The sequence below is a fragment of the Telopea speciosissima genome, chromosome 6 (genome assembly GCF_018873765.1).
Source record: "Telopea speciosissima isolate NSW1024214 ecotype Mountain lineage chromosome 6, Tspe_v1, whole genome shotgun sequence".
NCBI classification, from domain to species: Eukaryota; Viridiplantae; Streptophyta; class Magnoliopsida; order Proteales; family Proteaceae; genus Telopea; species Telopea speciosissima.
The window spans coordinates 52,626,012-52,646,534 of NC_057921.1; the positions used below are offsets into that span (position 1 = coordinate 52,626,012).

At 40.0% G+C, this 20,523-nt stretch overlaps 1 long non-coding RNA gene across 1 annotated transcript in view; it reads left to right on the forward strand.

The window, feature by feature from the left end:
* The first annotated feature begins 5,435 nt into the window (after positions 1–5,435).
* The window catches only part of LOC122664804, a 28,798-nt gene continuing 13,710 nt past the window's right edge, over positions 5,436–20,523 (forward strand). Inside the window, exons 1-2 of the long non-coding RNA XR_006333379.1 lie at positions 5,436–5,448; positions 5,688–5,701. This is a non-coding gene — a long non-coding RNA (uncharacterized LOC122664804). The remainder of the gene's footprint in view (positions 5,449–5,687; positions 5,702–20,523) is intronic.

Consider the following 20,523-nt stretch of genomic DNA (forward strand, 5'->3'; position numbering starts at 1 on the left):
AAAATTTCCTAAGAAATCAAAGCCACCTAAAAGTGAACCAAAGCAGTTGGAAGCCAAAAAGACTATTTTCAAAAAAAGGGCAAGTACCACAATTGTGGTAAGTGGGATCACTATGCAAATGAATGTAGACTCCCTAAAAAAAGGGATGCTGACACACTAAAGAAGGAAGTCCACATGATGGTGGATAAGACTGAGCCTACAAATTTTCTTGCCATGGTTGAATCTCGAGAAGTCATCCTTAGAAATCTATTGAATCTCCCCAATTTTCTCATTGAAGGCATGTTGGGTCCAAGTTAGATGCCAGTGGGTATAAGGCACCAAGACCCAAGCCATTAGAGGATACCCAGAGCTCCCAACAATCCAAACACTCTTCAAGAGTCCTCAACTGGCCCTTTGGTATAGAGCAGATTTCTCGAGAACTTGGTCATCAGACAATGAACCAGGCCAGCCAATGCAGACATCTGTAAACACCCCCTTTCTTTGTCTTATTCGAAGGCATTTAGCAGCGAAGAAAAATCAAACATTGTTATTAAACTATATCCAGAGATTTCAAACCTGATGAGAGAGAAACCCCCAATTGCTTCCTTCATTGTTCCGCCTCTATCTCCGAGAGACCATCTGCGGCTACCGCTCCTTCTCCACCGCCGTCAACGGCAGTATCCACCATTCTTCAGATTCAAACCCTTAATCAATTTTCAGATTCAAACCCTTAATCTGAAAATCGATTTAGAGTTTTGGGTTATTTTGATTTGAAATTTGTTTAAGAAAAGAGAAATTTTTTGAAATCGATTAGGGTTTGAAATCAGTAAGGGGTAGGGGCGGTGGGGTTGCAGGAGGAGGAAGAAGAAGAAAAAAAAAGGAGGAGGGGGTAAATCTATCAATTTCATTGTTTTCTTTTGAATAGGTGATAAGGGTAAAATGGACATTTTCAATTAAACACTAACTACAGACTAACCCCGTCAGGTTTCTGGGGGTGTCAGGTAACTATTTGAAACGTTGGTGATAGTAAGTTATTAGGCCATAGTCTAGGGGGTGTCCAAGTAATTTTCTCTACAATGTATTATATCACTTATTGTCTTCATATATAATATATTATTTAACAAAATGTGGGCGACGTTTAAAGTTTTAAATATATATTCTTACCAAAATAAAAATTTTATAATATATATATTATATCAATATATATTTTATAGTGTAACTTAAAACAGGGTCGGGCCAGGCCAGGCCGGGCCAAGCTTAGCCCGAGGCCTCAACCCTAGCCTGACCCGACCCTAACTTAGGACCTGAAATTTCCAGCCCTGATCCGCCCTCAGGGCCAAATATCTCAGGCCAGGCCCTGTTCGGACTCAGGGCGGGCCAGAGTGAGTTCGGCCGACAGAACCAAACTTGCACCCCTACCCACAAGTATTGCCGTCCAAGATACAATATTTCTATGAGCCATTCGCTTGAAAGCTGTCTCTGCAGATCTTATGCTTCCACACTTGGGAGTACTTGTCAACAAGAGAACTACCTACAAAAACATTATCCATATAATCAGTCCTATTATATAACAATGGATCCGCTTCCCTTATTCCAAGGCTACAAGACTCCCACAAGCAGTGAGGACAGTTCCAAGAGTGAATTGATCCATAGCCAAGCCTTCCAATCTCATCTCTCTAAAACCGTCCAATGCTTCTGCATCCAATCCATTTTGGGTAAGCCCTGTAATCATTGTCGTTCATGAAATTGAATCTCTATCAGGCATTTTATGAAACAAATCCTTTGCCTCATCCATCATCCCACTCCGTAAGAACCCTGTGATCGATCATTGTATTGTACAGAACTATGTTTCTCTGGTACATTTCGTCAAATACCCCCTTTGCATTATATATTAGCCCTGCTTTTGTGTACATGTCTACCGAAGGGCTACCCACGGAAACATATGATTCAAACCCAAATTTCACAATCTGCCCATGAATCTGTCTACCCAATACGATAGAACTCAGATATGCAGACAAGATTAGTATTGTGCAAAAAGTAATTAATCCGATTCAGATTCTCAGCACTATCTCTCAGCATTGTTTTGTAGGTCTTCACCGAATCATGTCCCAATCCACAGGAAGCGTAGCCCGAAAAATAACGGAATTCCAAGGAACCCCATCACGATCGGGCATTCGATTAAAGATTTCTTGCATGTCAAAGAGACGACTGTTGGGTTTTGGACCCAATTATTATGACTTGATTTATTGAACCCATATTGATTCACTTAAAGGGAATTTAATCTAGACCGTTCATTGTGAGGATGGATTAAGTCCGAGATTATATATATTTAATGTTGTTCCCCGCAACCACCACTTACACACATACGTAGGAGTTTTCTATTCTGCTCACAAGATAGAAAAGGATCTCTCCAAGTGGAAGGCTGTAGAAAATCAACATCCAAGGAAATGAGATCGTTGATTGCTACTATGAAGAGAATCAAGTCTTCATCAAACGACCAAACAGGTATGTGATTTAATTATTTACATTGTTCCTGGATGATTGTGTTCTAGCCATTGTGAAGGAGTGAGATCATGGCAAATGATCAATCAGAACTTATAACAGCGACCAACCTTCGAATAGGCAGATAGGATGGTATTCCATGAGAAGATGTTAGCTAGGTTGAGTGATTTGATCGAACGTGCGGTGAGCGTAAGCTAAGCTGCCCAATCTAGAGTAAACGCTAATGAGATTGTTTGAGAGAAAAGTATCTGGGTTTGTAAGGGTTCTGATTGTGCTGCAATGGAGCTTCTTTGCTTGACTTTGGTTCTGGGCCTCGCTCACTAGTTTTAGCAGTGCCTTGTACTGCTTTGAAACATAGAACATTATGATATGATGTGTCAATCAATGTCACAATCTTATATCAAATTTTGGTTATACACTGATTAGTTGAGAATGATTCCTACGCTGTACTTTGGTTTTTAAAGAACAATCCCCACTCCAATGACTCATGCCATGCACTCATGCGGTCATGCCCGAATCCTGGATAAGGGTTTAAATACTGTAGTACGTAAACTTGTGCAATTAGCTTAAGTCTTAATCTAGGATTACCTTTATTTGTTAATGAGAAACTCTTAAACTCATGCGGGCATTGGCACTAAGGGTTTCAATCGGTCCGGTTTTGGCTATTCAGTTGGTGTGATTTATATTTTGACAATGTGAAATCAAAACCGGAACGGACAGGAACTGCAAGAATCATAATCGTTTTGCATTTGATATGGTTTCTATTTGGTTTTTGTTATTCGATTCACAACTAGTTTATATATGATTTGTAGTACCGGTTTTGGAGACACTCAAATGGGCAGGTGTTCATTATTGGGTGTTGAGAGTGTTCTTCATCGATCTCCCTCTCCTCCTCTTTACTTGTTTTTTCTTTGCTGGTATCATAGAGAATAACGAAGGCCCTTCCAGGGTCATGAATTTTGAGGTTTTTTGAAAAAAGGAGTGCAGAAAGTTCGAGCACAAGGTTAAATTTCCACATGGTTACATATAATTTTATGTATCAGTTAGTCTAAAAATTTTTTAAAGTTTCAATGATTGCTTTCTCTTTTATATCTAAAACAGAGAAGGTGGTTGTATATGTTCATTTGGTACATTTGTTTTCTATAAATGTTTTTCTGATTTTGAACCGAATTAAACCGGATAGAGAACCAATGAAATTAGAACTTATCCAGTATATTTCAAGGGCTGCGAATGTTATGGCAGATACCCTTGCCAGGAGGGCTCAATCCATTACGGATAGGATTGTTTGACCTATATCCGATCCTAGTTTTGCTATTCCAATTGGATAGAAAGCTTGCTGTAATCCGTTTATTTCATTCTTCAATGAAATTCTCTTCAACCAAAAAAAAAATAGGATGGGTTGAAAAACGCCAAGCATGTGTCTTTTTCCTCGAGAATTTGGGGTGGTATTTTGTGTAATTGTTGCCGGGGTAACCTTGGGGTAGGGGATATGGAGGGGGGGGGGGGGAGTGGAGATGGATATGAGGGAAGTTTAAAGGGAAATCCATTATTGGTTTGACCGAAACAAAAGGTGAAGGTGGGACCGATTCGAGGAAATAGAGTCTTCCATGCCGTTTATCCATCGCAATAATCCTCTTCGATTGTTGGTCCTAAATAACACAAGAAGCACCAGAAAAAATTACCGAACAATGAGAAGAGTTTGTAAGTTTAGAAATAGAGAGTAAGTTAAAACGAAAGGCAAGAACATGGAGGACATGATCGAGAACAAAACCAGGAAATAAAGAAATACTACCAGTATGGGTAACAGGAACGGTGGAACCATTAGGTAATATGATAGGATGAGAATTGGAAGCAATATGCAAAGTGGAAAATAAGGATTTATCAAAAGCAATGTGATCAGTAGCCCCAGAAGCCAGGATCCAGTTATTAACTGAATTGAAACAGAAATCCTTACCAACAAGATTGATCAAGGGATGGTTACTAGATGGGATCAAGGATGCTCCAGGTTGATCACTCGAATGGAGATAATATGGAGAGGACATCGGTAACACCGGCATGGTGGACGAAGCATATGCATTCTCGGTACCCATGGAAAAAGAACCAGAATCGATGCTAGAGACCTAAACTGATGATACCATGATACAAAGATAATACCAAGATAATAAAAGACGAGAAGATGCAATTGCATCAGTGTGTTTTCATTATAATCCCAATGGGGAATATATACAAATTGAAAGTTCTAACAATATGAAATGTACAATCAATATACAATCAAGAGAATATTCCTAAATGGTATGTACAATCAAGGGGATTGGGTAACCAAAATGGGAGAGATACAGTTGTGAATCGGATGGCATGAAGTGTCACACTAAGACTTGTGTTTGGTGCTACCATCTAGATCTAGCTAGCACATCTGAATAAAAAGGTACGTTTGGAATTGGGTTGGTCGATCGAGGAGTTTTTACCAAATATTATCTTTATTTTTCTCTCCCGGCATTTTCTTTGTAGAGGATCCCTTTATGAAATTGTCTAGTTGTAATAAATACCTACATTGTCAAATAGAGGTGTTGTGTCAAGAAATCTCCAAGATGGGTCCTCCTACGTTTAGATCTGCACAGAGGATAAGGGTAAACACCAGAGAGTCGGTTTGTCCTAACGGGATTCTCTGATGCTTAAGTCAGATCTCTCTAAGCAACAATTGAGAATAATTCAGATAATACATACAAGGTTATACCTGAGCTTATGTAGGGTTCGTGACCCATCGAGTCAGTGAAGGTGAGAATCCCCAATATGATAGGCTTCGTCTTTAGCAAGGGAATCTGGAGTAGAGTCCCTTTCAGGGATCATGATAGTGCATTTCTAGTAGTTTCCTTAAAGAGATAGGTTGCCATAAGGAGAGAATGCTCCATGCCGATGTCGTGGATTGCGCTGTTTTCAGTAGGTCCCTCGACGGGTTAGAACACGGAAGTGATCCGATGTTCTCTGCTTATTATGGGGGCATGGTCCTCTTCTGCCAACGTAATGTAATCGAATCATTATCACCTACAATTCTGACACCCTCCAATTCCCTACAATCCCTCACATGGGAGTGAAATGACCACTTACCCACTACCTTGGGAAGTGTGTCCAGACAGTGGGTAAGTGGTCATTTCAGCTCCCAATCTGAGGGATTGTAGGGGGATTGGAGGGTGTCAGAATTGTATGAGATAAAAATTCAAATGTAATCTAATTGAATAGTTATATTGGGTATAACAAGATGATTGGACTAAAAGAAATCAAAATTTCACATATTTGTATTTTCAATAGAATTTCATTCTAGCACATCCAAAACGTTTAAATTGACTCAATTCCTCGCCTCTCAAGTCCCAAGTCCTCGTTCATATTAAAGTAATAGTAGATGAAGAAGAAGCTAGGAAAAGCCAGAGAAAGCACAAATAACCCAAGTGACCCATTTGAGACCTGGTGGAGTAATGGACATCGTAGGAAAAGTTATTTTGGGACTTTTGTACGTAGCAACAAAAGTCAAGGTAGGGGATTCGAATGTTTCAGATCGTAAACCACTTGATTGAATTTATGAGGAGAGACGAGAGTCAGAGAGAGAGAGAGAGTGGGATGTGTTTGGATGAAATTCCATTTTCACCTCTATTTGTCATAAAAAGTGCATGTTAGATTTTTTTTAGTTTCTATTGAAAATACAGTTACAACTAGAAAATTCCATAAAGGGCTCCGCAAGTAACCGAGATTTCCGGGGTTATCAATACAAGCACGCTGGAAGAATTACATATGGTTCATGTTATCAAACCAAAACGGGTTGTTCAGATGTTTAGGTTGGTCATTGATTTAGTGTCATCCATTCATTAAAGTAGACCTCTTTGAATTTAACCGTTAGATGCCCCTTCCCCTTCTAAAATCACGTGGCGCTCTCCTAAGGCTGGGCAAGACAATGGCGGCCAGAACCATGGCCATAGACAATCCGAATCCGAGACAAAGAGGGAGAAATAACTGCCATACCCGTCGCAATGAAACTTAAAAATGTTGTACCATGTAGATTGACTTGCGCCAGTCAGTCAGGGACTTGATTTCTATCCAATCGTGATAGGTGGGGGCCTACATGTGAAATGATCATTTTATCCCTATTTTTCCTATCGTTTAATAAGATTAGACGATCCAGCTCCCACCATGATTGGACAGAATCCTTTTCCGTCAGTCAACACTGATTTTTACAATAGAAGAAAAAAATTTCAACACTCATACAATCTCGTAAAAATTCTGCGTGATTTTTCTCTAGAGCCTCAGAAGCTATCGCCAGAAAGAGTTTGGGATTGAATCCCAGATTTAATTGAGTGGCTAAGAGCACGTCACACGCCTCCTATGGACCCAAACCTTTGAACTTTTTTCCATTCTCTTCCAAATTTAATCGAGTAGCTAAGAGCCTAAGAGCACGTCACATGCAAGGACCCAAACCTTTGAAGTCTACGAACTTTCTCCTGAAAAACATCAATCCACTTCTCCCTTCTCAAATACTACCACTATTATTGCATGAATCGTTATCCCCTCCAATTCGCTGCCCCTCTCCAATTCCTCACATGGGGGCAGAAATGACCATTCTACCTCTGCCCGAAAACACTGCCCAAGGTGGGATCCACTCCCCCTATTAGAGGAATGGGAGGTGCCCACGAATTGGAACTGATAATTATTCATTATTGCATACCCATTCACATTTCACACACAACCACACACCTAACACTCAAAAGGCCAAATCTTATCAAACACTAAAAAAACAAAAAAAAAATCCTCTCAAACGCGCTTGTGAGTGTAGTACATGCCTTGGTCCAGCTTCAAGCAGCAGCCGAATTAAGCCTTCATCCAGGCCAGAGTGGACTTGATATGGCTTCTTGGTCCTTTATCAAGTAGGTCAACTAACATTAATCCTAGCTAAGGAAACAATAGAAGTGACTTACAACACCGATTGGTAACAATTTTGGATCCTCTGCTGTCACCTGTTCAAGCGGCCGATGTGCAGCCAGGGGTTAAATGACTGCCCTACTCATTGCCCGAGTACCCTGCCCGGGTGGGCACAGATGGTCAACTTAGGGGATAAACATACTCTTATTCAATCAATCCTTGCAGCCATATATGCCACAATATTTCATGTCTTATTTTCTACTTCCTCCCTTCAGTTCTTAATGATTTAAATGCCATAAACAGAAAATTATTTTGGGGTAATAACAAATAAGGACAAGAATTTAATCCCTAAGAAAGCTTGGTGATCAACTATTTGTACTGCAAAAAACATAAAAATAAAAAACTGGAGTACGTATTGAATCTCAAACTTTCATCTCTAATGAATAAAACTTTGTTCGCTAAGAACCCGTTTGGTAACGCTCTTGAGACCATTTTTTCTGTTCTTTATTCTATTTGAGAACAAAATTATGGAATAAAGTGTTTTATAACTTTAAAACGTATTTTTGTGCCCAAAGAACGAACCAGAGCTTTTATCATCCCAAGACCGTTTTTTGATAAACATGGTTACCCATGTTTTTCACTCCCAAGAACAAATTTTAGAAACAATATGGATTTTGTGGTCCTTGAAAACCCGATGAAAACATACCCCAATCCGAATCGTTATCCTCTCCCGTTACTGCACGGTGCAGTAATGTATCGTGTGGTGACTGCATAGGCCATGTGCATCATGTGGGGTCCACTGTGCCACATGGTCTCTGCAGTGCCGCACGTTGCAGTAACAGGAAAAGATAAAAATTCATCCCAACCCCTCTTGCGCTCTCGACTGAAATGCCTTGAAGCTCTTGTGACTGAACGTTGGAATCTATTGAAGCATCATCTTCAACTCAAATCCTTTTGTGGGCATTTCTTACTAAAGCAAACACTTCAAGATTTTTTCAATTCATACGTCAAAGGTTCGCGAGTCACTACTTACGATTTTATTCCAAACTACATTCGTTCTAAGAAATGGAAAACTTAATTTGTTGGTGATCATATGGTCTTTGTATTTTCTTCTCTTTTGCCTTGTTAAGGATCTTGTGGTGCTTCTTAGTTTTTCGCTAAATTGGCTTCTCTCCTACATATTGGATTTGTATTTTATGTTCTTTTTTAAAAATTTATTTTATTCACCCTAAAAAAATGAAAAATAAAACTCTTAGAATGCTTTAGCCTGGGATTTTGGGGAGGAGTTTCTTTCCCTTGTTCTAGCGTACTAATTTTATGCTTGGGTATTTATAAAGAAATGGGCTAGGTTTCTATTGTTTCCTTTTTTTAATCCTTAACTTTTACCCATTTTTTGTCACAGTGTTTGGTGAGATTCTAATTGTTAATTACGATATAGATTTGTTAAGAGTCTTGGTTTCTCTTATGATTTTTGTAAGATCGGAATACAACTCAAGAGGGGATGAATTGGATTTCTATAAATTGAACTTAAAGTTCAAAAATTTTCAAGGAAACTAAACATGGAAACTATAATACTTTGAACGGTTGGAATATTAAATGGTTCTAAAATATTTGATTTAGAATATTGTTATTTTTTATAGAAGGTTTATTAGAGGGTTTTGTCGTTTCCTAAATAAACACCTAAATGAGAAATGGGTGTGCGGATCTTTATCACCTCTAGTTCCCTGCTCGGCCCAATTTCCCAGTTCCTCTAACAAGGGGACTGGAATGACCACCCTACCCCTGCCCAAACACTCTGCTCGAGTGGGGTCCACCATCCTCTATTAGAGAAATTGGGGAACTAGGCCATGCAAGGAACTAGAGGAGATAATTTTTCATGGGTGTGCCTATTGGAAGACTTGTTTGAATGGTCAACAACAAGTAGACATGATTTGTGGACATATCCTTTAGAGACATCCCTTGGGAGTGTCTTTTCTTCTCTTATATAAAGAGAAAAGTCTTGCCTATTTCTCTAATAATTTTTAGTCAACTTTTTTTGTTTTTCCTCGTAGCTTTATTTCTCCGCTGTTTATATCCAATTGAGTGCAACTCTCTGTGTCCTTAGTAGCCTAGTATTCGAAATGCATCATTACTAAATAGCTTCGTTTGGAGTGTTGTTTTATTTTGAAGGCTTATTGCAAGGACTTGGTTGCACCATAGAAGACGTCTACAGTCTTAAGGAAAATGACTTTTGTCACAATTCAGCTCCACCAATTCTTCTAGTTTCTTCATGGTTTTTTAGACTTATGATGCGTTATATGATGCTTGAGATAGTCGTCATCAACCTCGATTTGTCTACATTAAGATAAGTAATCTAACCTCCTTGGTACATATATATTTATATGTATGTTTTTTATGCTTATATCCAACATGAACTCATACCCACATTCAAGAAGAAGTAATGGAAAAGAGAAAATCACGCAAGAGAAAGAGAGAGAGAGAGAGAGAGAGAACGATTTTATAGTGGTTCGGCAACTTTGCCTATATCCACTCCCAAGTGCTACTCTACCACCTTGGTTTTTATTTTTACTTTCAATTGTTTTCTTGATGGCAATTAAACTCTAATAGTGGTACAAACCTTTAGATATTTTTCAATGGTTCAACATCAATCCAAGTGTTTTCTAAATGGATCACACCCAACCTTAAGTATAATCACCAAGCGATTCTTCTTATGTCTTACACACAAGGTAACAACACTCTTCAAATTGTAAGAGAAACAAGATTCACCTCTAAGAAGGTAGATAAGCAGATTGAGAGCACAAGAGATCTCTCACAAAACCTCTAAAGACCAAAGAACTTGTAGGACCAAAATCTCGTGTTGATGGCTTCAAACTTGTCTTACACACATGGTAACCTTGTGTTGATTGCTTCAAACTTGCTAGATCTATACCCTGACACTTGATTGTTCGAATGGGCAACACATTCAGAGTTGAACCACTATCAACCCGAACTTGTAGCTGGGGGTAGATCGGATTCAGAAAAAATGGGAGAATTTACTGCATATTCTATCCCTAACAAATGGGAGAGTTGGACAGGGTCTGTCACGCCCCCATCCCAGACAAGGGATACAATACATTATAAGGGGTGACTAGGACGACGCGTGTCATCCTACTAAGCTGCCAGGATCACTGACACAGTGTCCCAACGCACAGTCATAACCAATATTAAAACAATATAATATCAGAGTGCGGAAAGGAAAATATTACATTCCAAAAGATCAATAGTTTTGCGGAAGCGTATAAAATCAATAGTTACAAGATGATTAAAGCCTAGATGATAAATACTGTAGTTAATCCATTTTTCATTTCCATCTAATAATGATCAACAAGGGTATAGTAGTAAATGTTTATACATGGGCCTACGCCCTAAAATAAACAAAAGGGGAACAAGTCCCTAGAATTCTCACGGCCCGTAGGCACAATCGTCACAAGGACACCCGTTGCCATGTTCCTCTAACACAGCTTCCGGCTCCTCCGTACCTGCATCATAATCTAAAAATTGTGTACACGAGGGGGTTAGCTCTCCACTGAGCCAGTGAGGGGATGGGGATGCACAAACACACAATTCACATAGTCCAATGATGCATGCATATGTTAAGTAAATTTTTCACCTAACATCACAACTAAGTCAATGGCATATGCTACTGTGACAACTCGGGAGACACTGTGGGTCACTTAACTTATCGCCACAATGAAACCTCAATTGTCACGTGGGACCTACGCCGATCGAAGCCTCCAAGACCACTCAGTGGCAGACCCCTGATAACCAATACTACCATGACTGGCCTCTCCCACCTCCACAGAATCCGGTGTACTGATTACCCAACACCTAAACCCCTGTTGGTAAGGGTCGTAGCATAAGGGTGTAAAATCCTAGCCACAGCTACATGCAAGTCCTATCGTCCCGAGAGGTAATCCGGGCGCATCAACTTTTCATCTGGTTTAGTGCCCGGTTACCAGCACGGCACGGCGCATACAGTTCAACATGACATTCAACATAATTTCTTCATAATGTATATAGTGTTCGGGGTTCCGGCACCGAGACCCATCAAGGTACAACATTACCAATCAACATCATAACATTCATATATAAAAATATGCAATATGCGCAAGCATGCTTAATAATTTATAATGATGACATAATATACAATGCAATAATAATATCAAGCCCAAACAACCAAACCCACTCACAATATGTGTTATGCCCCGATGTTATGAGTTGTCGCCGAAATCAAGTAACACGTCACAAGATGAAAACTTTAAACCTAAATAAAGAGTGAAAATAGGGTTAATTAAGTAAAGGGACGGATCCCCAAAAGGTCTCCCATAAATCATTTAAGTATAAGGTTTCAGAAGTAGAGTGGTTGCAGGAGTGGTTTCATGCCCAAATTCTGCAACCACATGTAAATCCTAGGAAACCCGGGGCCCAGGACAGTTTTAGTCAAGGTCGGATGCAGATGTGGTTTCAGAAAACTGAATCCGAGTGTAAATCCTAGGAAACCAGGGGCCCAGGACAGTTTTAGTCAAGGTCGGATGCAGATGTGGTTTCAGAAAACTGAATCCGAGTGTAAATCCGAGCTTCACAGGGGCCTTTTCAGGGAGGTAATTTCAGGGTGGTTTCTTGCAGGTCTGAAACCACATGTAAATCCTAGCTAACCAGGGGCTTAGGATAGTTTTAGTCAAGGTCGGATGCAGATGTGGTTTCAGAAAACTGAATCCGAGTGTAAAACCACATACCTGCAGAACCGAAAATTGAAGGGTTTCTCACTAGGGATTCATTTTCCAAGGGGTTTAAAGGTAGGGAGGCTTCAAAAAAACTTCCTCCTAGGTCCATTAGGGTTCTAAGACCTCATTAGGTCCATGTAATCCCATGGATTTAAGAGAAAACAAAGAGAACCTAAATTAGGACATAATATGGTAGAAACCTTAAATTTCTTAAATGGAAAGAGATTACTTAGGCTTAGGGCTTGTAATGGAGTGAAATAACTCCACCATAGTCTAGGTTTAGAGGTTCCATCGATTCCTTAGGTTCCAAGAGAACCCTAGGTCGAATTTCTCCCATTTCCCAAACCCCAAAACCCAAAATAGAAGAAAAGAGATGGGATTGAATGGCTTACCTACCCCCAATATAGAAGGCTCCATGTTGAGGCTCCAAGAAGTGCTCTTCCAACCTCCAACCAAGTTTCTCCACCCTTCTTCCTCCTTCTCTCCTTCCTTCTTCCTTCTTTCTTCTTTCTTCTTTCTCCTTTCTCTCCTCTTTCTCTCCTCCACGATTTAGGTTAGATGGGAGAAGAAATGAAATGAATGCTTCTCCCCCCCCCCTTTGTCTTATTTAAAGAAAATGGACCTTGGATCCTCTAAGTTAAATGGGTCAAATAGCTAAATGGATAGTTTAAGTTAAATGGGTCAAGAGTTAAATGGGTACTCTAAGTTAGATGGGTCAAATAGAGTCAAATGGGCCTCTTAACTAAATGGGCTTGCCCACAGATTTCAAATAGAAAAGAACCCACTTGGGGATGGGTCCATCCACCATGGGATTATAAGCCCATCACACGCTCCCTTAAATAAGTGGGACCCACAAATGGAATATTCTCAACTCAACTAAAATAGCCCGGGCTGTCCAAATCTTGACCCGTACTTCGAGGGCATCAAGAGAAAGGGTAAATAAATAACCTTAAGGGCTAGAACTTACTATTTCCTTGTCATGGTTTGTCCCCTATGACCCCGAATAGTTTCCTCCACAGGTAAACCCGCACTGTGGTCAATAATTTTGTAGCTGGGTTTGACCACCAGTGAGAACAGCTCACCAGCATACGTGGCAGTGATAACCACACGTCACGGGAAAGAAATAATAATTAATTATGATCCGGGGTGCGGGTGTAACATCCTCCCCACCTTACAAGAAATTTCGTCCCCGAAATTTGAGGCAACTAGGGTCTTAAGTGAGAAGGGCTGTTGGATAACAACATCCCAAGTCACCCACATCTTGAACTAAGTCAAAGGTCGGGTCAAGATGAGGCAGTGCCTACGTGGCACAGCAAGTCAGGTTCCACAATTCTCTTTTCCTTACAGGGTCACATTACCACGGGGGTGTGGTTCACAATAACCCTAGAAAAACAGGGTTCCAACTACTAAGTTAAGTCTCAAGGAACAGAGTTCCCTAAATCTTCCAGATCGGTGATACCATTCTAGCCTTCACTACTCTGGTCATTCTTGGGTTACAAGACTTAACCTTTCCATGCCCCAACATAGGGTTCACATTCTGAAGGCTTTCACATCTGGTTGTCTCATTACCTAACCCAACTTTAGAATGATTTGGAATATTGATGGAATCTCCTATTATTCACTCCCAGTACGGAGGGAACGCATTTGGTGATCCATTACCCCATTCATATCTGTCGTTGGAGAAGGTCTTGTTACATCCTTCAGTTTTAGCTTTCACAACCTTTAAACCTACTACACAGTTATCCCACAGGGAAGAATCCACATCAGTCCTCTTTCGAGAACCAATAACCTTTTAATAGTTTTGGTCCAAGTCAACTCTTCAAGCATGTCTCAATAATTTAACCTACTTGATCATTAAATTCATTATTCATTACCCTAAGGTTTGGTCAACCAAGGTCAGGGCATCAACTAGTTACACAACAAGGTCGAGGTAAGGTCATACTTGTAGTACCAGAGAATCACTCTAGTCACACAAGTCCAAGGTTCTAAGGTATATCTATATATATTTATCACACCAATATGTAGGCATAAATTCAATAATTACATTCACATCCCTATGGACATATCTGTCATCTAGATCAATCCACAAGAACAAGAAGTTCTCAGGTACGGTTCACTAAGTCTCTCTTTTTTTTTTTTTTTTTTGGAAAGTCAAATCACGGTGTAGGACTTTCTCTATGAGTCTAAACAAGGTTTGGATGGACCAAGTAAAGTTCAAATAGAGTCGTCACTAGCTTGAGGTGTTATGAATGACTTCCAAATACACGTGACCTTTATGGCTTACTCAAATAAACCATCCTATTATTTTCCTTTCCTACGCACCCCATTGAGGGTCTCTACCCGTATAGGTTTAGGTTTCTCTATCCATAAGGTTCGGGTCTTTAAATTCATAGGATCGAAGGTCTTTATCCTCAAAGGTAACTCTTCTTCCTTTATGTAAGAGAGGAGTCACAGCGGTTACCAATGCCTGCTACTTTTATTAGCTGGCCCAGTCGGGTACAAGTCCTAACCTCTTTCAATTCAAGGTATTGACTAGACTTAGGTGGTTCCCACAAATGGGTCACACAACGGGGTGTCCGATCTAGGGTATAGGCACATAATCATCACATATAAGTGTAGTCAAAGGTCTCCAAAACAAGCTAAAAATCCTAAAAGAAATTGGGTGGACTCACGAGCGGTGTCAGTACTCTGGGTCTGTTCGTGGCTCCTCCGCGAAAATAGGGAGAGCAGACTAACGGACGGATGTGGAATGCGAATCCGTTCGTTTGTCCAATCTCAAAAGTCTCAATGGCCGAGAGGGTTTAAGTCAAACGGATTTACGGACGGATGCATGAGTGTGGATCCGTTCGTTGATCCGCACAGATTTATAATGATAATTTCAAGTTTTATGCGGAGCGGATTCACGATAAGTGGATTCGCTCGTTCGTTCATTTGCAGAAATTTAACATAACAGAGCCGCGAGTTTTAAAACTCACTTTTGGCTCCAAAGAAAGGAACATAACCGCAGGGAGAAAAAGCTCTACAGGGACTTCCGTTCAAGCTTCCCTCGGGTGGTTTTCTCGTAATCTTAAGCCTCAAGGTTTAACTCTCACTTGTTCAAGATATGGCTTTCTTTCCATTTCTACTTTCTCTTTTCTTAGATTTGGGATGAATCATCTCAAGTTGTGATCATGTCTTGATTTTGCTTGTAATCCCATAGCCATGTACACCAAATCCATACCAAAATTGATTGGCCGAAACTAGGGTTTTTGGGTGTAATCAAGTCCTATTTGATCGATGGCACTAAGTTGTTGGATCCTTGTTTGATTATTGCATCTTTTATAAATTTCAAGTCTTTGCAAGTATTTTAGAGATTACCACTATCTTGTCATGTCTAGTTGAATTTTACTTGGATTATGCCCAGGTTTTGGTTGTGGTAAAATCCTCAATTCATAATATTTTGGAGAAACTCTTCAAGTTCAAATCTAATTCTTTTACATGCCATAAAATTTCATAGAAATTTATCACGTTGTCTTATCTTCAAGCATATTCTCTTGTATACATAATTATTGATAAAATCCTTAGAATCTTTCCTCTTTTCCTCAAATAAATAATTCTTGTCTCTTGTTGGGGTATTTTCATCCAATAACTTGCTTGTTTGATATTGGTTGGGATGTAAAGTCGCCAAAAGTATATGTTGTTCACATTGATCTCATTATTCACATCCACGCATTAGGAATCTCACATGGATTTTACATGTGCATTGATCTTATTCATTTCTCTTCACTCCAAACATCTTCCTATGGTTATCATGTCTCATTTCCCTTATATGCTCTTGTCACAATACCATTTCCACATCTTGTATACATTTCACTTCTATACTTTTATTTGTCAAGCATAAAGCTTAAGTTACCGGGGTAAGATATGCCACAAGAGGGGCGAGGGAAACATCAAATTGAGGTAATAAAAGCCTAACATAGGTTGGTTCATCAAGACAGGGCAAGAAAATCCTTTACGGCAGGCGGTTTTAGGTGTGGTTTGATGAAGTTGCAACCACAGGTAAATCCGAGCTTTACGAGAACCAAATTTTGTTCTCGAAATTCGTGGATTCTCAATGGGTTTCACAAAATTGAATCCACGGGTGAAACAGCATGGCCCAAAAATTTAAAATTTTAAAACCTGCAACTTAGGGGTTTATTTCCCTCATTCGAAACACAATCCTAATACATTTGAAGAACCAAAAGCCGTGATCGTTCTTGCTCTCTCTTCCCTCGGTGGATTTTAGTGCTCCAAATTACTCCTCAACAACATCCAATCGCATTCAGGTAAGATCTTTCTCTCTCCCATCGAGTTCTCTCAAGGAGAAACCCCAAAACACAATTTAGGTTTTGGAAACTTGGGGGTTTTGCTTTCTTTTGCTCAGTAGATTGTTCACAATCTAATCTTAACCATTTTCTCACCATAAGCAACCTATACAAGGGCTTGCATACGATCTTGGCATCTAACTCAAGGATTTAGGTTGGATTTTGGAAAAACCAAAACCTACTCGAATTTTCCTCTTCTCTTTTGCCATGTATGAATCGGTCTTACTAGATAGGGCTTAGTTTACATCCTTTGAGTGGTCACAAGCCAACTTTACTTGTTTCTCAAAATTCAAACTTCCAATCACAAAATCTGAAATTTTTTTTTTTTTTTTTTTTTTGAAGCCCAAGGCATGCTCCATGATCGAACAAGTCTACTTCTTGTTTGAACTTACTACTTTGTATAAAATATCATGTCCTAGGCATAATATGACCATGAATCTTCATTATTTATCATGTCATTCACATAATGGCCATGCCTTCCCTTTTTTCCCAACTTCTTAGATCACAATTGAATAAAATCAGAATTTTCTAGCCTAAGAATCCTGCTGTAATTCAATTTGCTTTGAAAGGAAAATCAAGGGCTAGGTTTTGAACTTCACAATCTTACATTGATCATCTACTTAGGCCTTAGCATTCAAGGTACTAATTTGCTATCAATCTTAGCTTTTGGCTGCAGGTTAAAATAATCAATGGCTCCAAGAACATGGCGTGCATGCGTTGAATAAGTTGCACCAACTGTCCTAGATCCACTATGGTTTCAAAAGATAGAGGACCAAGAGCTTTACCAAGACTACTTCCGCTTCAAAAATATAGTGGAAGGGCGGGATGTAGTGTTGGATGATCTCAAAGCTTACATGGTGGGGCAGAGATTCGAGGCATTGGGGTGGACCAACATTCTCAACCTTCCTGAACCATACTACCTGAAACTCATTCGCCATTTCTATGCCAATCTGGATACCGAGAACCTGGGCACACAAAACTATCGGGTTGTTTCATGTGTCAAGGGGGTTCCTATAGCCTTAATTGCAGCACAGTTGGCCGGCGTTATCAACGTGTCCATTGGAGGAGCAAGGACCTATTGTTCACTTAGAAGGAATCCTTATACCTTAATCAAGTGGGAGGTATTGACATTCTGACGACCATCAGGCGGCTGAACCTGCGAGTGGTGGATGGCTTCGATGAGGTCACGAAGCAACTCTCCAATCAGACTTGGCGCCTAGAGGTATCGAGAGAGGGGTAGTTGACATCAACACCTTTCTTGGTCGCGGTAGTGGCGGTGGTGCAAATGACTAGCCCAGCTTTCTCTCAACAAATTGAAGTTATCCCGGATCAGTTCTTCTAGTTCTTATCTTAGGATGACCAACTAGGAACTTTTTGAAATGGTAGACTTGTATATTTAATCTGAGATGAACAGAATCAAATGTTTTGAGTTGAAACAGATGAGATCTTGCATTTCGAGTTGGGAAAGACACAGTTATGCCGAAGCAGAGAATCTGGAACGATCATGGTGTTAGATTAGTATCTTTTGATTGAGCAGGATAGAATCATATGTCTTTGTTGGAATAGATGAAATCATGAATGTTGAAATGGGAAGGATATGATCGCCTCCCAAGAAGATTTGGAACGATTGAATATTTGTAATTAATCTTATATGTATCTCTATGTATTTGCTTACTTCTTTCTTGTTTAAATCATTGTTGATAATTATGCTTGGTTATAATTGGTTCATTATTGTTTATGAATTTTAACATATAGTTACTCATTTATGACCTACTTAAGGCTCAACCAAGCAATTTCAAAGTTGTAGCTTAACAGCCTATGGTTCAAGTCCTAAGTGCCATGTTGCCTATTATCTTCTAAGTTCTTGTTTCACCACAATCAGTCTTCTCCTATGTCTGCACACAATCATTTATGTTCTTGAAGATTTTTAGTTTAGAACCTAATTGTGGAGAGTAAATCAAGAGTCCGCGAGACTGTGGTCGGTGCAGAGCATCATTGCTCTGATACCACTCTGTCACGCCCCCATCCCAGACAAGGGATACAATACATTATAAGGGGTGACTAGGACGACGCGTGTCATCCTACTAAGCTGCCAGGATCACTGACACAGTGTCCCAACGCACAGTCATAACCAATATTAAAACAATATAATATCAGAGTGCGGAAAGGAAAATATTACATTCCAAAAGATCAATAGTTTTGCGGAAGCGTATAAAATCAATAGTTACAAGATGATTAAAGCCTAGATGATAAATACTGTAGTTAATCCATTTTTCATTTCCATCTAATAATGATCAACAAGGGTATAGTAGTAAATGTTTATACATGGGCCTACGCCCTAAAATAAACAAAAGGGGAACAAGTCCCTAGAATTCTCACGGCCCGTAGGCACAATCGTCACAAGGACACCCGTTGCCATGTTCCTCTAACACAGCTTCCGGCTCCTCCGTACCTGCATCATAATCTAAAAATTGTGTACACGAGGGGGTTAGCTCTCCACTGAGCCAGTGAGGGGATGGGGATGCACAAACACACAATTCACATAGTCCAATGATGCATGCATATGTTAAGTAAATTTTTCACCTAACATCACAACTAAGTCAATGGCATATGCTACTGTGACAACTCGGGAGACACTGTGGGTCACTTAACTTATCGCCACAATGAAACCTCAATTGTCACGTGGGACCTACGCCGATCGAAGCCTCCAAGACCACTCAGTGGCAGACCCCTGATAACCAATACTACCATGACTGGCCTCTCCCACCTCCACAGAATCCGGTGTACTGATTACCCAACACCTAAACCCCTGTTGGTAAGGGTCGTAGCATAAGGGTGTAAAATCCTAGCCACAGCTACATGCAAGTCCTATCGTCCCGAGAGGTAATCCGGGCGCATCAACTTTTCATATGGTTTAGTGCCCGGTTACCAGCACGGCACGGCGCATACAGTTCAACATGACATTCAACATAATTTCTTCATAATGTATATAGTGTTCGGGGTTCCGGCACCGAGACCCATCAAGGTACAACATTACCAATCAACATCATAACATTCATATATAAAAATATGCAATATGCGCAAGCATGCTTAATAATTTATAATGATGACATAATATACAATGCAATAATAATATCAAGCCCAAACAACCAAACCCACTCACAATATGTGTTATGCCCCGATGTTATGAGTTGTCGCCGAAATCAAGTAACACGTCACAAGATGAAAACTTTAAACCTAAATAAAGAGTGAAAATAGGGTTAATTAAGTAAAGGGACGGATCCCCAAAAGGTCTCCCATAAATCATTTAAGTATAAGGTTTCAGAAGTAGAGTGGTTGCAGGAGTGGTTTCATGCCCAAATTCTGCAACCACATGTAAATCCTAGGAAACCCGGGGCCCAGGACAGTTTTAGTCAAGGTCGGATGCAGATGTGGTTTCAGAAAACTGAATCCGAGTGTAAATCCTAGGAAACCAGGGGCCCAGGACAGTTTTAGTCAAGGTCGGATGCGAGATGTGGTTTTTAAAATCGAATCCGAGTGTAAATCCGAGCTTCACGGGGCCTTTTCGGGAGGTAATTTCAGGGTGGTTTCTTGCAGGTCTGAAACCACATGTAAATCCTAGCTAACCAGGGGCTTAGGATAGTTTTAGTCAAGGTCGGATGCAGATGTGGTTTCAGAAAACTGAATCCGAGTGTAAAACCACATACCTGCAGAACCGAAAATTGAAGGGTTTCTCACTAGGGATTCATTTTCCAAGGGGTTTAAAGGTAGGGAGGCTTCAAAAAAACTTCCTCCTAGGTCCATTAGGGTTCTAAGACCTCATTAGGTCCATGTAATCCCATGGATTTAAGAGAAAACAAAGAGAACCTAAATTAGGACATAATATGGTAGAAACCTTAAATTTCTTAAATGGAAAGAGATTACTTAGGCTTAGGGCTTGTAATGGAGTGAAATAACTCCACCATAGTCTAGGTTTAGAGGTTCCATCGATTCCTTAGGTTCCAAGAGAACCCTAGGTCGAATTTCTCCCA